We start from the raw sequence: 19,779 nt of genomic DNA on the forward strand, positions 1-19,779 counted from the left end.
GCTTCTAGTTACTTTAGTTGTGTGTGTGGCCCAAGTGAAAGACGTCGAAAAAATTGGACTTGCCTGAGTATTACATGAACTTTCTTCCATTTCTCCCTCAAGCATGGGAAGTTGGCGGGCGTGGTGGTTCCCTCCTGTAATCCCAGCACTTTGGGAGGCTGAGGCAGGCGAATCACTTGAGGTCAGGAGTTCGGGACCAGCCTGGGCAACATGGCGAAACCCCGCCTCTTAAATAAAAAATACAAAAATTAGCTGGGTGTGGTGGCCTGCGCCTGTGATCCCAGCCACTCGGGAGGCTGAGGTGAAGGATGGCTTGAGCCCTGGAGGTGGAAGCTGCAGTGAGCCGAGATCACGCCACTGCACTCCAGCCTGGGCGACAGAATGAGACCCTGTCTCAAAAAAAAAAAAAAAAAGTTTACCACATGTGAGGCTCATGTGGTAAACATGTTTATTGGGGTTGAGAGCAGCCCGTGTGGCTGTGCACGGAGGTACCTGCACCATACACTTAGCATCCCACACCTGGGGCGGTGTGGGAGCCCTTGCAGAGTTTTGTGCAGTAGCAGAGTGAGTAACTGTAGGTACCGGGGCTAAATCTTAACTGTCATACAATCACCTAATATATAGTTTCCTAATAGAGAGTTTTTCTTCCTAATATAGAATTTCTGTAGCTGAAGTGGTAAATATTAGGCATATATTTGTTTATAAAAGGCAGATGATTTTATGACCATAAACAGGTTAACCTAGTCTGATGAAAATCTCAGGAGTCAGCTCTGCCACATACTGGGTGTGTGGTATTGGGTTGGTTACCTAAACTGTCTATGCTCCAGTTTCCTGATTTACGAATTTGGGATAAAATAGCACTTAACATTACATGTAGCTGTTAGGGTTAAATTAATATGGGTAAAACTCTAGAAAAATATCTGGTACAAAAGTACTAGTTATTGATTTGTTATCAATTTGATGCATTTGAGAATCAGAAAGTGATATTCTATTTAATGCTGGCATATTTTTATAAAAAAGTGTGGCCCAAATCAAAGATACAATTTGATTTCAGCTTCACTTACTTTGTTCACTCAGCAAAGATTTCAGTGCCTACTATGTGCTAGGCGTTTTGGTAACAGCTAGGGTTACAGTGATGAAGAAAAACACAGTCCCTGCTGTTAGGAGTTTTTAGAACCTGTGATGATCTATATTATGATATTGAGAGACTTGAAGGAAATTCACGCGAATAGTCCCCAAATATTGTTTTTCCTTGCAATGATTTTATTCTTTCTGTTTTACACGTGTTCTTTCTTCTATTTGATACGTGTTATATTTGAAAGCTATAAAAGTAGCTTCCACGTCTTTTGGATATTGAATGATAAAAACTCTGGACCTGAATTTCACTGTATCACTAATCTGATGCAGTATAATGTGAATTCTTAATCTAGATAGTGATTTTTTGACATTATTGTGTATAAGTAGCACCAGAGGGTTTAATACTATACAGGGATACTTGAGATCCATCAAGATGACCTCAGGTACAGACCAAGAATATGAATTTTTTTTTGGTTTTGCTTTGGGTTTAATATTTGCTATCAGTTTCACATTGCGGGAGTATCTACTTCATTCTAGAGGCATCTCTGACCCTGCATAAAGTATAATGGACTCTCTATGGGTCTTGAAGTGGTGAAACCTCCATTTCTAAGGAATATGAATTTTGAACAAGCACCACAAATGATACTGGTGCAGCCAGGCAGTCCATGGACGATATTTTGAGAAACTAAATTCCATTATCCATTCAGGGAAAGCTTACTCTATTTTTCTAACAACATGAAGGGAAAAAAAAAATTTAAGTGACAACCGACCTCTAAGAACCCTGCGGCTGTTGCTTGCAAAAAGTGTATCATTGATGTCATCTAAACCTTGCAAAGCACACCAGGTAAACATGGGGAAGGAATTCTTAAACTTTGAATTATCCCTATACTTCCACATTACCATTTAGCCTGATAATCATTATTTTACCTTTATTCTCTAAAAATACACATCAACCCATAAGGCCAGAAGGAGATCTAAAAAGTCATCTATATCTTATCTGTTTCTTAAAATATTATTTTATGGCTTTCCTTATCACTACAACAAAGGAACAAATGAGAAGGCAAATGCCAGAGGGTCTTTTTCCCCGCCAATATTTTATTAAATAGAAAAAGGAAGTGGTGGCCAGGTGCGGTGGCTTACGCCTGTAATCCCAGCACTTTGGGAGGCCGAGGCAGGTGGATCACAAGGTCAGGAGCCTGGCCAACATGGTGAAACCCCGTCTCTACTAAAAATATGAAAATTAGCTGGGCGTGGTGGCGGGCACCTGTAATCCCAGCTACTTGGGAGGCTGAGGCAAGAGAATTGTTTGAACCCAGGAGGCGGAGCTTGCAGTGAGCCGAGATAGCGCCATTGCACTCCAGCCTGGGTGACAGGGCAAGACTCCATCTCAAAAATAAATAAATTAATTAATTTTTTAAAAAAAGGAAGTGGTTCTACCTGTATAAACACAGGACTGGAAACATATCTTAACCAGATATAACTGGGAGAGGGTCTTAACTGGGTATAACATGAATTCCCACTTATTTATCAATGGAAAATTTAACATGCCATCACTTACATGATTTTATAATATTTACTTTTCGTTGTTCTCTTGTATGGATTACACAAAAGCTGGAATCTGTTTCTTAGCTGTACGGCAAGCCCATATTGAGCATGTGTACAATAACATAGACTAATTGTGTGTTAGGTACTTACATGGATGTGGTGCTATATAAAGTGATGATTAGCATAATCTAAGAATCTTAAACCTAAAAATAGAGATCTGACTGATACTCTTTCTCTCCCTCTGTCACATATCGTAGATTTTATAGGTTCAGAAAGTGTGTCTCAGAGGAGTTAGAGAAGACCGATTAATAGATGACAGTGCTAAAGCCTGGATCTCCTGAATCCTGGGTGAGTATTCTCATTGTCTCTACTGCCTCTGCAGTGCTAGTCTGCCAGCACTCATCAAAATTATGAAGTAGGCAAGCTTTGTTTTGGGGGGAGTTTAATCTCCTTTTAGTGTGGTTCTCTTCTGAAGCATCCCTTCTTTTGATATACCTAGCATCTTTGTGTTTTATCTTGAGAAAAATACTCACTTACAATGTATTATGACTTTAAATCAGTTTACTACATTTCTTCAAAATGTTTGTACTTTTAGGGTAGTAGTAGAAACAGACTCTGGAAATCACGTCCTTTCCTTGGCCATGGGCTCTGCTTTGTGTTAAGAAAGCTCTGCACCTATATGAGTTTAGAAATGAAAAATAGTAAGATAAAGAGTAAAGATTAAGCCCAAGTGAAGGCACATTGAAAAAACTGAGTTCCCTCCATCAAATTTAGTGCAGCTTTCACTCGATATGTTAGGACTAAGGATTTATGACAAAGCAATATATGTATATATTGGTCATTTGATTGGATGTAGTAACAAGGAGACAATCATGACCTTGTATCAATCCAGGTTTAAAATAAAGTTTATGTTAATTCATTTGAAAATATTATGCTGAGTACTATATTCTAGTATAACATTCTAGAGCAGAGGATGGCAAACTACAGTGGCAGGACAAATCCAGCCAGTTGCCTGCTTTTGTAAATAAAGTTTGTATTAGAATACCACTGTGTCCTTATGTTTACGTATTGTCTGTGGGTGCTCTCATGTTAGGACAGCAGAGTTGTGACACAACTGTATGGTCTGCAAGTCCCCACATAGCTACTATTTGGCCCTTTACAAGAAAAAGTGCCAATTTCTGTAGAACTTGGATGATATTAATATGGTATGGAACAATATAGGTGACTTCCCTTGTTTTATGAAGCTCATATTTCAACGAGAGGAAGAAGACAATAAGTCTAGATAGAGAAATGTCATGAAGAAACAGTATGATGATAGAGTGACTTGGGGGTAGCACTTTATTTTTCTAAGTTTTTGCTTTTTAAGTTTTTTATGTATTTTAATTTTTATATATTTAATGCATACAAGTACAGATTTCTTTTTTAATTATTATTATAATTTTTTATTTTACTTTAAGTTCTGGGATACATGTGCAGAATGTGCAGGTTTGTTAATAGGCATACGTGTGCCATGGTGGTTTGCTGCCCCTTCAACCCGTCATCTAGGTTTTAAGCCCCGCATGCATTAGGTAGGTATTTGTTCTAAAGTTCTCCCTTCCATCACCCCCCAACCCCGACAGATTTTGGTGTGTGATTTCTTATATGCATATATTGCATATTGGTGAAGTCTGGGCTTTTAGTGTACCCATCACTAAATAGTATACTACCTGATAGGTAATTTTTCAACCCTCCTACCCCTCCTACCCTCCCACCCTCTGACCTGTTAAAGTCACCAGTGCCATCCACGTTACCGCAAATCACATGATTTCATTCTCTATGACTGACTGGTATTCCACGGTGTGTGTATGTATGTGCATGTATGTGTACACATTTTCTTAATCTAGTCCTCCATTGATGGACACTTAGGTTGATCCCATATCTTTGCTATTATGAATAGTGCTATGATGAACATACAAGTGCAGGTATCTTTTTGATATAATTATTTCTTTCCCTTTGGGTATATACCCAGTAGTGGGATTAAGGGATCAAATAGTAGTTCTATTTTTAGTTCTTTGAGAAATCTCCATACTGTTTTCCATAAAGGCTGTACTAATTTACATTCCCGCCAACAATGTATAAGCATTTCCTTCTCTACATCTTTGCCAGTCTGTTGTTTTTTGACTTTTTAATAATGGCCATTCTGACTGGTATAAGATGATGTCTCATTGTGGTTTTAAAATGCATTTCTCTGATGATTAGTGATATTGGGCATTTTTCATGTTTGGTGGCCACTCGTATGTCTTCTTTTGAAAAATGTTGGCTGGGCGTAGTGGCTCATGCCTGTGATCCCAGCACTTTGGGAGGCCGAGGCGGGCGGATCACGAGGTCAGGAGTTTGAGACCAGTCTGGCCAACATAGTGAAACCTTGTCTGTACTAAAAAGAGAAAAAATTAGCTGGGTGTGGTGGTGTGCACCTGTAATCCCAGCTACTTGGGAGGCTGAGGCAAGAAAATCACGTGAACCTGGAAGGTAGAGGTTGCTGTGAGCTGAGATTGCAGCACTCCAGCCTGGGTGGCAGTGTGAGACTCTGTCTCAAAAAAAAAAAAAAGTCTGTTCATATTTTCTGTCCATTTTAAAATGGGATTATTTGGTTTTTTCTTCTTGAGCTGTTTGATTTCCTTGTAGATTCTATATATTTGCCCTTTGTCAGATGCATAGTTTGCAAATTGTTTTTCTATTTTGTAGGTTGTCTGTTTAATCTGTTGGTTATTTCTTTTGCAGTGCAGAAGCCTTTTAGTTTAATTAAGTCCCATTTGTCTATTTTTTGTTTTTGTTGTGTTTGCTTTTGAGGACTTGGTCATAAATTATTTGCCTAGGCCAGTGTCTTTTAAAAGAGTTTTTTCCCAGGTTTTCTTCTAGGATTTTTGAAGTTTCAGGTCTTACACTTAGGTCTTTAATCCATCTTGGTTAATTTTTGTACATGGTGAGAGGTAGGAGTCCAGTTTCATTCTCTGACATATGGTTATCCAGTTTCTCCTGCACCCTTTATTGAAGTAGGTGTCCTTTCCTTGGGGAGAACACTCTAAATAGTATGGTCAGGAAAGGCCCCTCTAAGCACATAATATCTAAATTGAGATCCATTGATGAAAACAAGCCAGCCATGAAGCCATGAGAAGATCTAGGGGAAATCCTTCCAGGAGAAGATAGCAAATTGAAACACTTCGAGACAGAAAAATCAGGCTTCTTTGAGGAACAGGAAGTTAGCCAGTATGTCTGGAAAGTGTGAATCATCAGGGATTGTAGTGAGGATGCAGACCAAATCCTATAGATAGAGATCCATGTGTTTGTTGACACCATGGCCACTGGTCCCTGCTCTGTTGCTATGCCTTTGAGGACCTCAGTCCTAAGGAATCCGGGTCCTGGCAGAACATTTTTATGTGATGTTTACTGGTCAGCTGCAGTTATCCTAGTTTAAAAAATCTAATGGGGGCCATTACTTTGTACCCTTGTAGCCATTGGACTTTATCTTTCATCTTTTTGTTATGCTCACTTAACTGATCTTATTTACGCATTCTTGCACTTTACCATTTTGTCTTTCACAGATGCTATTTTACTGAAATTGTCTTTGTTGATTTCTTTTTAAATTTTTTAAAAAATGTATTCATGGCAAGTAGCACGGGCATAAAGTGGGATAGTATACTTCACAAGGAAGGCAGTCCGTTGGCATGACCTGCGATAGCCATCCCAATCCATACCACAGAGTGGCTGTTCCTTTCCCAGGTGTACCCCTCCAAGATTAACCCCACACAGTAGTCCTCCAGCCTATTTTTGTTGCAAACCTACTCTACAGCAAACTTGAAGCCTAGAATTCAACTGAGGAAGGAGAGAAAATGCTGATAAAAACGCAACCATTTAGGTCTCAAGGAGGGCACACTGCATGGACTCCCCCTTTCCATTCCCCATTGTGTGATTGTGTGAGTGTGAGTGTGGGGGTGTGTGGCAGTGTGAAGCCACACATCCTCTTCTGCTAGAATTAAAGTAATGTAAATAAGAGACTAGACTAGCAACTCATAATTAATCATTTTGAAGTCTATGATTTTTTGGCCTGTAGTTGGGCTGATCTGTAACAAATGATTTTTACAACATTATTGTAAAGTTGGTTTTTTTTTTAGAGATGGGATCTCCTTTTTTTTTTTTTTTTTTTTTTTTTTTTGATCTGGAGTCTTGCTGTGTCGCTCAGGCTGGAGTGCAGTGGTGCGATCTCAGCTCACTGCAACCTCTCCCTCCTGTGTTCAAGTGATTCTCCTGCCTCAGCCTCCCAAATACTAGGATTACAGGTGCATGCCACCATGCCTGGCTAATTTTTGTATTTTAGTAGAGACGGGGTTTCACCATGTTGGCCAGGCTGGTCTCAAACTCCCGACCTCAAGGGATCTGCCTGCCTCGGCCTCCCAAAGTGCTGGGATTACAGGTGTGAGCCACCACACCTGGCCAAGATGGGATCTCCTTATGTTGCCCAGATGGGGTCTCGAACTCCTGGGCTCAAGGGATCCTCCTGCCTTAGCCTCCTGAGGAGCCAGGATTACAAGTTCGTGCTACCACAAATTCTTTTCATTATTGTAAATTATTGAAGATGTTATTGTGAATGTAGTTGGTGATAAAATTTACATGGATGCACAAAATTTAGTAGACTCTTCCCTTGACTTTGCTTCACCTTAGACTGACTGGTCCTGCATTTTCTTTCTATTGTCATCAAGAACAAAAGCCTTCAATATGAAAACCCTGTATGCCAACAAATAATCTACTCAAAAATTTTGTCAACTTCACCCTAAAGCAAGGAATTTAAATGTATTAAGAAGTCATCAGGTGGCCGGGCACAGTAGCTCACGCCTGTAATCCCAGCACTTTGGGAGGCTGAGGCGGGTGGATCACTCGAGATCACGAGTTTGAGACCAGCCTGGCCAACATGGTGAAACACCTTCTCTACTAAAAATACAAAAAAATTAGCTGGGCGTGGTGGTGTGCGCCTGTAATCCCAGCTACTCAGGAGGCTGAGGCACGAGAATCGCTTGAACCCAGGAGTGGGAGGTTGCAGTGAGCTGAGATTGCACCATTGCACTCCAGTCTGGGCGACAAGAGCGAAATTCCGTCTCAAAAAAAAAAAAAAGAAGTCATCAGGCTAATAAAATAGCTAGAAAATATAGTCTTATTTAAACATAGCTAATGCATTATTATATTTGTCCTAATTGGTATTAAATGAGGATACAAAATAAGAACAGTCTCAATGTAGTTAACATTTTATCTTTCTAGTAAATTGTTCGATTAACCTTGTAGAAGAAATAGAGATGAGGAGTCTCAGTGATACTCAAGAGTACAGGTCTCAATTATGTGCATTGTTACAACCTGAGCAAGTTCTTCAATGTCTAGGAAACAGAGACTAAAGCAGGGTGTCCAATCTTTTGACTTCTGTGGACCACATTGGTCTTGGGCCATACATAAAATATACTAACGCTAATGATAGCTGATGAGCTAAAAAAAAAAAAAATCACAAAATAATCCCATAATGTTTTAGGAAAGTTTACATTCAAAGCCATCCTGGGCTGCATGTGGCCCATGGGCCGTGGGTTGAACAAGCTTTGACTAAAGGCACCCTATAATTAGTGCAGAAGTCACAGCAGGCAGTCTCAGCTTATAACTTCATCATTCTGTAAGCTCAAATGTGATATTTACAGGTAGCTATTGGGTATCCAATAGAAGCCCAAAATTATGCTAGGTAACTTGCAACAGTAGCTCATTTAATCCTCACAATAGTCCTGTGACTAGCCCCGTTGTAGAGGTGAGGGACCTCAGGCTCAGAGACGTTCAGTAGTGTACACAGGATCACATGGTTAGGCAGTTGGAAAGTAGGAGAGCCAGGATTCAACCTGAGGCCTGTTGGACTCTTTCCAGGACACCATGCTGTTTTGAATAATCCTATCTTTAAGAATCTTTATAGAATTGTCAGATAAATTCACTTTCTTCAGGTCATTTATTCACTTATTGAGGGTCAGTCACTTATATGACATGGGTCCACCGTGACTCTAGGAGAGCTTTACAGCATTGGTAGAAGAGTAGGGTTGAAGCAAAATGTTATGCTCATTAAGATTGTCATAGTGGCTTAAAGACAGCCTTCAGAGATCTGTAGGTTAATTTTGCAGTTACAGTGAAAGGGAAATTCTTCTGCATTGTTTGCCAAAGTAGTGAAAATACAAGTGTATGTCACTGGTCTTCCTTCAGCTATTAGTATTAAAGTCTAAAGAGCAGATAAGGTGTGAGCCTTCCAGTGATTTTACTTATTTGTCTCAATTATAGAACATTTCAAACATATACAAAAGAAGACAGAATAATAATGAATCCCAGTGCATTCATCATCTATCTCAAAATTATCAACTCATGACCCATCTTGCTTTATCTATATCCTACCTATTTTCCCTCCATCTATTACTTTGAAGCAAACTTCAGATATAATAATTTATCCATAAATAATTTAGTATGTATCTCTAAAGACAAGGACTTTTTTAAAAAACACAGTCACAATACCATTATAATACCTTAAAAATCTGATTTCTTAATGTCTTTAGAGACAATAAGTATAGGCCAGGTGCGGTGGCTCATGCCAATAATCCCAGCACTTTGGGAGGCCGAGTTGGGTGGATCACCTGAGGTCAGGAGTTTGAGACCAGTCTGTCTAACATGGGGAAACCCCGTCTCTACTAAAAATACAAAAATTAAATGGGCGTGGTATTCGGCACCTGTAATCCCAGCTACTCAGGAGGCTGAGACAGGAGAATTGCTTGAACCTGGGAGGCAGAGGTTGCAGTGAGCCAAGATGGCACCACTGCACTCCAGCCTGGGCGACAGAGCAAGACTCCATCTCAAAACAAAAATAAAATAAGTATACAACTCTCCAATTAGGTTTATGTCTTTCTTTTTAACATTGCAGTTGCTTGATGTGTCTTTTAAGTCTCCTTTAATATCTACATCTGTTCATCTCTTTTTCTCGTAATTTGTTTGTACCGTAGAATTTCCAATAGTCTGGATTTTGTTGATGGCATCCCTGCAATGGGAATGCCATAGCTTAACAAGTGCTCTGCATTCTGTATGTTTGTAAATTGGTAACTGGCTCTAGAGGTTTGATCAGATTCAGGTGAGAATTTTTTTGGCAAAAATACTTCATACATGTGTGGTGTGCTTTTCTATCAGGAAGCACAAAATATCTGATTGTCCACTCTTTCTATATTTAGGCATGCTCAGTACTACATCCAGTGATTAATTAGGGGCTGAAAAAAACTGTGGTATTCTAGCTCTACATTCCTTTTTCATTTATTAGCTAGAATACTTTAAAGAAAAATATCCCCTATATACTCTTTGGTTACCTAAGGGGTATAGTTTGTATAGGAAAGGCAGGATAAATGCCAATTGTAAAATAAAGAGCTGGTTCATTAAACAATATAAAAATGCAGAGAACAAGTTCAAAATTTAGATATGAGATAGGCGAAGAATAAACAGCATTTAGAAATACTCGTGCTAACTGCCAAGATCAATAATGCCATGTTAACCGTTGTTGCCCAACTTGTTTTTTATATCATTTATGTTCTACCTGAAAATAGAGTGGCTCTTTCAAAGAATTCGTTTTGTTTATATAAACTCTGAAAAGGAAAAAATTAACAGAAGGCTTTAACATGATTGATCCTTTTCAAGGGGATAGGTCAGAGTTCAGGAGAGTGAGTCATGAAGAATTTGTCTAAAATCTTGTTTGGTGACCTCATTGAACTAATTGGATGGAAAAGTACATGTAACAGTAATCTTGGGACAAAATATAGTCTATGTCCAATCCCTAACTAATTCTGTTAAATTTATAATTAATTCCACCAGTACTTCAGCTTAGTTCAGTATTTTACTTATAATGTTAATTTTGACTGCCTTTTTAGTTTCTGTCACACAGTAGACATTTGGTAAATATTTGAGACAAACTGGCCTTTTGTTATTTACCCCATGCCACCTGAGGTTTCTATGACATTCTAAAGAGAATTTTATCCGATTCAAAGCTCTTTGAAAAGTATATTATTTTATTAGATAATGGAAATATAGTCCCTGATTAAATGCCAATTTAATAATATATTTATATAAACAATATTGTGAAACAAATGTGGTCATTACCCTTTTGAGACCTGCACCATTATAAGATGTTTGCAGGCTGGGCGCGGTGACTCACATCTGTAATCCCAGCACTTTGGGAGGCCAAGGCGGGCAGATCACCAGAGGTCAGGAGTTCGAGACCAGCCTGGCCAACATGGTGAAACCCCGTCTCTACTAAAAATACAAAAATTAGGTAGGCGTGGTGGCAGGCACCTGTAATCCCAGCTACTCAGGAGGCTGAGGCAGGAGAATCGCTTAAACCCAGGAGGCAGAGGTTGTGGTGAGTCAAGATCTCGCCACTGTACTCGAGCCTGGGTGATGGAGTGAGACTCCATCTCAAAAAAAAAAAAAAAAAAAGATGTTTGCAAAAAACTTTGGACACACAGTTCTAGCTATTACAGAGATACAACACATATATAAAACACATTTAAATAACACAAAAATAAAAACAACGATCACATTTGTTAAGCACAGTGGCTGCTTTGGACCTTGTGTTTTGTAGGTTCTAATATTTTCTCCATGTTTCTGATAGTGACACTGAACATGGTACTAGCAGTGAAGAAACTGCTGCCTGACCAGTACCCACAGGGTCTGTTGAATTCCAGTAATAGCGACAATTCAGTGAGCTGGGAATTAATATCCAGGAAACTTACATATGTTGGAGCCTAAGATAAGGTTAGCTAGTAAGAATGGGGCCAAGTATTACCAATGAAAGAAAATTTAGCTTATTTGCATTTTTCTCTATTTTTTGTCCCTAAAAGGACACACACTTCAATTCATATGTACCTATCCTGATCATTCTTCCTGTAGTGAAATTGAATGAAGCTTGGTGATACTTCCAGTTGAGTCTTTGCTCACCTGCTCTTTCACATTAATATCTGCAGCTTTAAAAGGCAGTGCACCAAGCTGGATGCAGTGGCTCATGCCTGTAATCCCAGCTATTCAGGAGGGTGTGAGGCAGTGGGCAGCCAGGGAGTGGCTTGAGCCCAGGAGTTCGAGGCTGTTGTGAGCTGTGATTCTGCCACTGCACTCCAGCCTGGGCACCAGAACAAGGCCCTGACTCTAAACATAAATTAATTAATTATAGTAAAATAAAAGGCAATGTACCAATAGCTAGACATCATGGTGCAACAATTTGTAGTCCATCATTTCCAGTGAGCTGAAGTCACTAAATTCCTGAATTTGGATGCATAGATGTGATTAAAGACCTCACATTTGGAGGATGGCCTCTTTTACCATACAACTTTGGACTCACCCTGCTCCCACAACTCTCATCCTGCCTCCAGCCTCTAGCAAGTTTTGCATAACTTTGGACCTTGCTAAGGGAACTTCTGCTGGTGGTTACACATAGTTTTCTCATCCAGACAAATAGACTATCAACCAGATTATATCTTGGAACTTTAGCATGCTGTCTCATAACAGTACTCAGAACATGCTTATAAATGCAAAGATCTGACGACCTCTGAATTTCTTAAACACTTTATTTTTTATTTATTTATTTATTTATTTATTTGAGACACAGTCTTGCTCTGTCGCCCAGGCTGGAGTGCAATGGCGCGATCTCGGCTCACTGCAACCTCCGTCTCCCAGGTTCAAGCAATTTTCCTGCCTCAGCCTCCCAAGTAGCTGGAATTACAGGCGCCCCCCCCCACTGCACCCAGCTAATTTTTAGTATTTTTATTTTTATTTATTTATTTATTTATTTATTTATTTATTGAGACAGAGTCTTGCTCTGTCACCCGGGCTGGAGTGCAGTGGGCAGATCTCTGCTCACTGCAAGCTCCACCTCCCGGGTTCACGCCATTCTCCTGCCTCAGCCTCCCGAGTAGCTGGGACTACAGGCACCCGCCACCACATCCAGCTGATTTTTTTGTATTTTTAGTAGAGACGGGGTTTCACCGTGTTAGCCAGGATGGTCTCAATCTCCTGACCTCGTGGTCCACCCGCCTCGGCCTCCCAAAGTGCTGGGATTACAGGCATGAGCCACGGCGCTCGGCCTTTTAGTATTGTTAGTAGAGATGGGGTTTCGCCATGTTGACCAGGATGTTCTTGAACTCCTGACCTCAGGTGATCCACCCGCCTCGACCTCCCAAAGTGCTGGGATTACAGGTGAGAGTCACTGTGCCCAGCCAGAAACACTTTAAAGCAAACCGATAGCCTTTGGAACTGGCTGGGGAACAGGTCAATACCCTTTATTCCACTTTGGGAAAAAGAAAAAATAAATAAATGGAAAGAAAACCCAATCCATGTTTTAATGAGACTATTCAAGATTCTTACTCTGCCAGAAGATAGGCTGAAAATTAAAATTTAAAATATGACACAATGGAGACCAAGTACATAATCTCAAAGGGCTCTAAATATCATCAATCTTCAAGAAAAATAAATGTAAGAGCAACTTTTAAAAATTTTTTTTTGAGACAGAGTCTCGCTCTGTCGCCTGGGCTGGAGTGCAGTGGCGCGATCTTGGCTCACTGCAAGCTCCGCCTCCTGGGTTCACGCCATTCTCCTGCCTCAGTCTCCCGAGTGGCTGGGACCATAGGCGCCCGCCACCACGCCCAGATAATTTTTTGTAGAGATGGGGTTTCACCATGTTAGCCAGGATGGTATCGATCTCCTGACCTCGTGATCCACCCACCTCGGCCTCCCAAAGTGCTGGGATTACAAGCGTGAGCCACTGTGCCCAGCCAAGAGCAACTTTTAATACTTTCTACAAATTCAGTACTACCTCCTATGTAGCTGGAATTATGGGCATGAGTCACTGCACCCAACTTAGTGTTGACAAAGAGAACCAAGGAAATTAACTCTTTGCATTGAAACAAAGCACAAACTCATTCTGTAGCCAAGTTGTGGTATTTGAGTAATAATCTCAGACACATTTCCTTATTAAGGTCATTAATAGATATCCATCTATACTCTGAGTATTTGTCTGTTAGAATTATCTTAAACTCACTGATACTGAGTATCCACCAAGTCTGTTTGAGAGAGGAATATTTTAATGGGGACTTGTCATTTTTGTAATCTTATCTACATAGGCTAAATCCATCCCTGCATTAAGCCAGGTCTTCAGAAAGCTTAGGACAGGGACCAAATCAAATTGACCGTTACTAAATTGTTTGACTCCATTGAACTTTGCACTATAGTATCATTTTATATTAAGAAATACCATAAGAGGCTGGGCGCGGTGGCTCATGCCTGTAATCCCAGCACTTTGGGAGGCCGAGGAGGGCGGATCACAAGGTCAGGAGATCGAGACCATCCTGGACAACATGGTGAAACCCTATTTCAACTAAAAATACAAAAATTAGCCTGGCGTGGTGGCGCGCCTATAGTCCCAGCTACTCGGGAGGCTGAGGCGGGAGACTCGCTTGAACCTGGGAGGTGGAGGTTGCAGTGAGCCGAGATCATGCCACTGCACTCCAGCCTAGGCAACAGAGCAAGACTTTGTCTCAAAAAAAAAAAAAAAAAGAAAAGAAAAAAGAAAAAAAGAAATACCGTAAGAAGTCCTGTGGCATATCTTCTTGTGTTTATCTTTTTTTTTTTTTTTTTTTTTTTGAGACAGCGTCTCGCTCTGTCGCCCAGGCTGGAGTGCAGTGGCAGGATCTGGGCTCGCTGCAAGCTCCACCTCCCGGGTTCACGCCATTCTCCTGCCTCAGCCTCCCAAGTAGCTGGGACTGCAGGCACCCGCCACCACGCCCAGCTAATTTTGTTTTTGTATTTTTAGTAGAGCCTGGGTTTCACCGTGTTAGCCAGGATGGTCTCCATCTCCTGACCTCGTGATCCGCCCGCCTCGGCCTCCCAAAGTGCTGGGATTACAGGTATGAGCAACCGCGCCTGGCTTTCTTGTGTTTATCTTAATGCAGATAACTTTAAAAAAATTACTTGCCCATGGGCCGGGCCCGGTGGCTCATGTCTGTAATCCCGGCACTTTGGGAGGCCGAGACAGGCGGATCACGAGGTCAGGAGATCGAGACCGTCCTGGCTAACACGGGGAAACCCCGTCTCTACTAAAAATACACAAAAATTAGCCGGGCGTAGTGGCGGGCGCCTGTAGTCCCGGCTACTCGGGAGGCTGAAGCAGGAGAATGACGTGAACGAGGGAGGCGGAGCTTGCAGTGAGCCGAGATCGCGCCACTGCACTCCAGCCTGGGTGACAGCGCGAGACTCCATCTCAAAAAAAAAAAAAAAAATTACTTGCCCTACTAGAAGGAAGGAACATAAGATAGAAGTCCATATAACTTATTTTTTATCTGACTTTACTATGTATATTTGTAATGGAATAATTTTCACTTGCTCTAATTACTAGAGTAATCATCAAAATGAATTCTAAAGAGTTAATCAAGTAGTGGGATACCTTTGGCAAAACCAAAACTCATTCATTAATTCATTTATTCAACAGGTATTTTTGAGCTCGTTTCATGTGTGTAGTATTTGCCACTAGTGTGTGTCTTCTTCAGCAAAGAATCTCTTCAAATTTTTGGCCCATTTGTTATTATTTTTTTTCTTATTGAGGTTTGAGAGTTCTTCATATATTCTGGATACAAGTCCTTTATCAGATATGCATGTTACAAATATTTTCTTCTAGTCTATGGCCTGTTTTTTCTTTCTCTTAACAAAGCCTTTCAAAGAAAAGTTCTTAGTTTTGATATAGTTCAAGCTGGTTTTTTTTTAAATGAATTGTGCTTTCTGTGTTGTATACAAGAAATATTTGCTTCCCAAGGTCACAAAGATTTTATTCCTGTATTCTAGAAATTTTGTAGCATTAGGTATTACCTTTACATCTATATGATTCATTTTCAGTTAATTTTTGTATATGGTGTAAGGGATGGGTCAAAGTTCTTTTTTTTTCTTTCTTTTGTATACAAGTGTTCAATTGTTATAGTACCATTTGTTGAAAAACTAATTTTTTTCTTTGAGACAGAATCTTGCTATGTTGCTCAGGATGGAGTGCAATGGTGCAATCTCGGCTCACTGCAACCTCTGCCTCCTGGGTTCAAGTGATTCTCCTGCCTCAGCCTCCCGAGTAGCTGGGATTACAGGCATGCACCACCATGCCGGGCTAATTTTTGTATTTTCAGTAGAGACGGGGTTTTGCCATTTTGGCCAGGCTAATCTTGAACACCTGACTTCAGGTGACCCACCTGCCTCAGCAAGTCTATTATTTTTTAATTGCCTTTGTATCTTTGTCAAAAATTAGTTGACCATATATGTATGGGTCTATCTCTAGACTTTCTATTCTGTTCCATTGATCTATGTGTCTACCTTTTCACCAATACCACATTGTCTTGATTACTGTTTCTTTATAGTAAGTCTTAAAATCAAGTTTTGTAAATTTTCCAGTTTTTCAAAACTGTTTTGGGTATTCCAACTTCTTTGCTTTCCCATATAAATTTTAGAATCAACTTGTCAACATTCCACAAAAAATCCTAGAGAAAGTGTGGCTGAGATTGTGTTAAATCTGTAGGACAACTTAGGAAGAAGTGACATCTTCACAATATTGAGTTTTCCAATCTACATACTGGTGTATTTATCCATTGTTTAAATCTTCTTAGGCTTCTTTCAGCACTGTTTTGTAATTCTAGGCATATGTTCCATAGACTTTGTTAAATTTCTGCCTAAGTATTTCATGTTTTTTGATGCTACTGTAAATGATATTTTTAAAATTTCAATGTGTGGTTGTTGCTAGTATATAGAATTACAATGAATTTTTATATATTGACATTCTACCTTGTGATATCGCTAAACTTACTTATTCGTTCCAGAAGCTTTTTGGTAGATACTTGGAGATTTTCTACATAAACAATCAGGTCATCTGTGAATAGAGACGGTTGTTTTTCCTTTCCCATATGTATGCCTTTTTTTCCTTTTCCTAACTCATTCAGCTGACTTGGGCCTCCAATACGATGTTGAATAGGAATAGTGAGAGCAGACATCCAGTGGTTGTTCCTCATCTTAGGCAGAAAGCTTTGCCTTTCACCAGTCATTATGATGATGGTTGTAGGGTTGTGTTTGTTTTGTAGACGTCCTTTAGCGGGTCAAAGAAGTTCCCTTCTTTGGCTGGGCATGGTGGCTCACACCTGTAATCCCAGCACTTTGGGAGCCTGAGGTGGGTGGATCACCGGAGGTCAGGAGTTTGAGGCCAGCCTGGCCAACATGATGAAACCTCATCTCTACTAAAAATACAAAAAAATTAGCTGGTTGTGGTGGTGGGCACCTGTAATGTCAGCTACTTGGGAGGCTGAGGCAGGAGAATCGTTTTGAACCCAGGCGGCAGAGGTTGCAGTGAGCTGAGATCACACCATTGCACCCCAGCCTGGGTAAAAAGAGCGAAACTCCATCTCGGGAAAAAAAAAAAAAAAAAATTCTCTTCTTTTTCTAGTTTGCCGATAATTTTTTTTATTGTTATATATGGATGTTAAATGTGGTCAAATGCCTTTACTGTGGACTAGTAAGGTAATCATACACTTTTTTTCTTATTTAGTTTGTGGATTTGGTAAATTTCATTGATTAAATTTTCCTCTAAGCATTATTTTAGCTACATTTCACACATTTTGACATGTTTTTATTTAATTTTTATTTAATTCAAGATATTTTCTATTTTCTCTGATTTCCTCTTTGACCCATGTGTTATTTAGAAGTGTGTCTTTTCATTTCTAAAGATTTGGGGGTTTCCCAGATATCTCTTTGTGCAATAAAATATAGTGTGTCTGTATTAAAAATGAAAGAAAAGACATTACTTGAGATGCTACAGACACTTAAAGGACAATAAGGGAATAGGATAAACAAATTTATGCCAAGAAATTTGACAATAAAATGGACAAACTATTTGAAAGACACAAATTACCAAAGCTCACTCAAAAAGAAATAAATGACTTGAATGGTTCTATGTCTATTAAAGAAGTTGAATTCATATTTTACATTTTTCTAAGAAAGAAACTTCTGGCTCATATGATTTCAAATATATGTACTGCTAAATTTTTTTAAAGAAGAAATAACATGAATTCTACATAAACTCCTCCAGAAAATAGAAGAGGAGGGAGGACTATCCAACTCATTACTGAGGCCAGCTTTATCTCAATACCGAAATCAGACAAAGACATTATCAGAAAACAACAGAACAATGTTCTGTGTGTGCTTGAAAAGAATGTGTATTCTGCTGTTGTTGGGTGGAATGTTGGTTTCACCCAGTGTCAGCTAAGTCACGCTTGTTTGTGATATTTGGTCTTCTATATACTTAAGTTGCCTTCATCTTTAATCTCAGTCTACCTTCAAATAGTGTTATATGGCTTCTCATATGGCATAAGAAATTTACCACAGTATATTCCCAATTCTCTAGTTCTACCTTTTGTGCTATTGTTGGTATGCATTTTACTTTTTATGTGCCATAATACTATATAATTCATTACTCTTATTTTTGCTTCAGATAATAAGTTATCTTTAGAACAACTTAAAACAATTTTTTTAAAGATTTTACTTTCAGCTTAGCCATTTCTAGAGATCTGCATTTCTTTGCATAGATGCAACTCTCTGCCTAGCATCATATTCCTCTGTAGAATTTCCTTGACTATTTTTTGTAGTACAGGTCTCAGGTAATGAATTCTCTCAGTTTTTGTTTGTCTCATGTTTACATGAGATTTCAAATATTTTACTTGAGATAAATAAGTCTCTAGAGATGAATGCCATTAATTCCCTTTCTCCCTGCAAGCACATCAAGAGGTAAAATCTACTTTCATTCCCCTTAAACTTGGGCTGATCTTGTGACTTGCTGTGACCATTGATTGTGGTAGAAGTAACTACATGCAAGTTAAGTTCTGATTCTAGCCTTTAAGAGTCCTGGCAGCTTTTGCTTTTTCTTGAGGAGGCCAGCCACCTTAATGTAAAGAAGCTCAAGCATAGTTACTGAGTTGTAAGATACACTATGAAGAGAGAAACGCTACATGAAGGAACACCAGATGAGAGATGTGAGGGAAACCTTCTTGGACCTTCCATCCCAGTCCAGCTACCCACTAAATTCAGTTGCAGGAACGACCTTAGCTGATATCACACAAAGCAGAAGAACCACTCAGCTGATCGCTGCCCAGATTCCTGATCCTATTGACATAGTGGCAAGAAAAGCCAGACAAATGTTTAGTGCAGTTAAAAAATATTGTTTATGAACAAGGAACCCCCTTGGCCTGCACCCAGGTTGAACTGCTCCCCCATCTTTCGATATGCCTTTGGGTAAGAGTGAAAAACTTGGAATGACGTGGGGCTAGCTCTTGTACTCACTGGTAAATCAAGATTCTTAGGTCTCTGGCCAGGCGCGGTGGCCCACGCCTATAATCCCAGCGCTTTGGGAGGCCAAGGCGGGCCGATCACTTGAGGTCAGGAGTTTGAGACCAACCTGGCCAACATAGTGAAACACCATCTCTACTAAACATACAAAAATTAGCCAGGTATGGTGGTGCGTGCCTATAATCCCAGCTACTTGGGAGGCTGAGGCAGGAGAATTGCTTAAACCCAGGAGGAAGAGGTTGTAGTGAGCCAAGACTACACCATTGCACTCTAGCCTGGGCAATAGCGCAGAGACCCTGGCAAAAAAAAAAAAAAAAAAAAAAGGAGTGGGGGCTGGGCGTGATGGCTCATGCCTGTAATCCCAGCACTTTGGGAGGCCGAGGTGGGTGGATTACCTGAGGTCAGGAGTTCAAGACCAACCTGGCCAACATGGTGAAACCCCTCTACTAAAAATACAAAAATTAGCTGGGCATGGTGGCCTATGCCTATAATCCCAGTTACTTGGGAGGCTAGGCGGGAGAATTGCTTGAACCTGAGAGATGGAGGTTTCAGTGAGCCGAGATTGCACTGTTGCACTCCAGCCTGGGCAATAGAGTGAGATTCTGTCTCAGAAAAAAAAAAAAAAAAAAAAAGAGATTCATAAGTCTCCACTAGCTGATGGTATGGACTAGCAATAATAATTTTTCTATGTACATTCAACTAGCAGAGTTTCATGAAATACAGCTTACA

At 40.0% G+C, this 19,779-nt stretch overlaps 1 long non-coding RNA gene across 2 annotated transcripts in view; it reads left to right on the forward strand.

Moving 5' to 3' along the window:
* The window catches only part of LOC103783134 (uncharacterized), a 42,765-nt gene that overhangs the window by 3,161 nt on the left and 19,825 nt on the right, over positions 1-19,779 (forward strand). For both annotated transcript variants that reach the window (XR_004671829.3, XR_004671830.3), the window contains exon 2: positions 2,880-2,970. This is a non-coding gene — a long non-coding RNA (uncharacterized LOC103783134). The remainder of the gene's footprint in view (positions 1-2,879; positions 2,971-19,779) is intronic.

Source organism: Pan paniscus, chromosome 5 (genome assembly GCF_029289425.2).
Source record: "Pan paniscus chromosome 5, NHGRI_mPanPan1-v2.0_pri, whole genome shotgun sequence".
Classification (NCBI taxonomy): domain Eukaryota; kingdom Metazoa; phylum Chordata; class Mammalia; order Primates; family Hominidae; genus Pan; species Pan paniscus.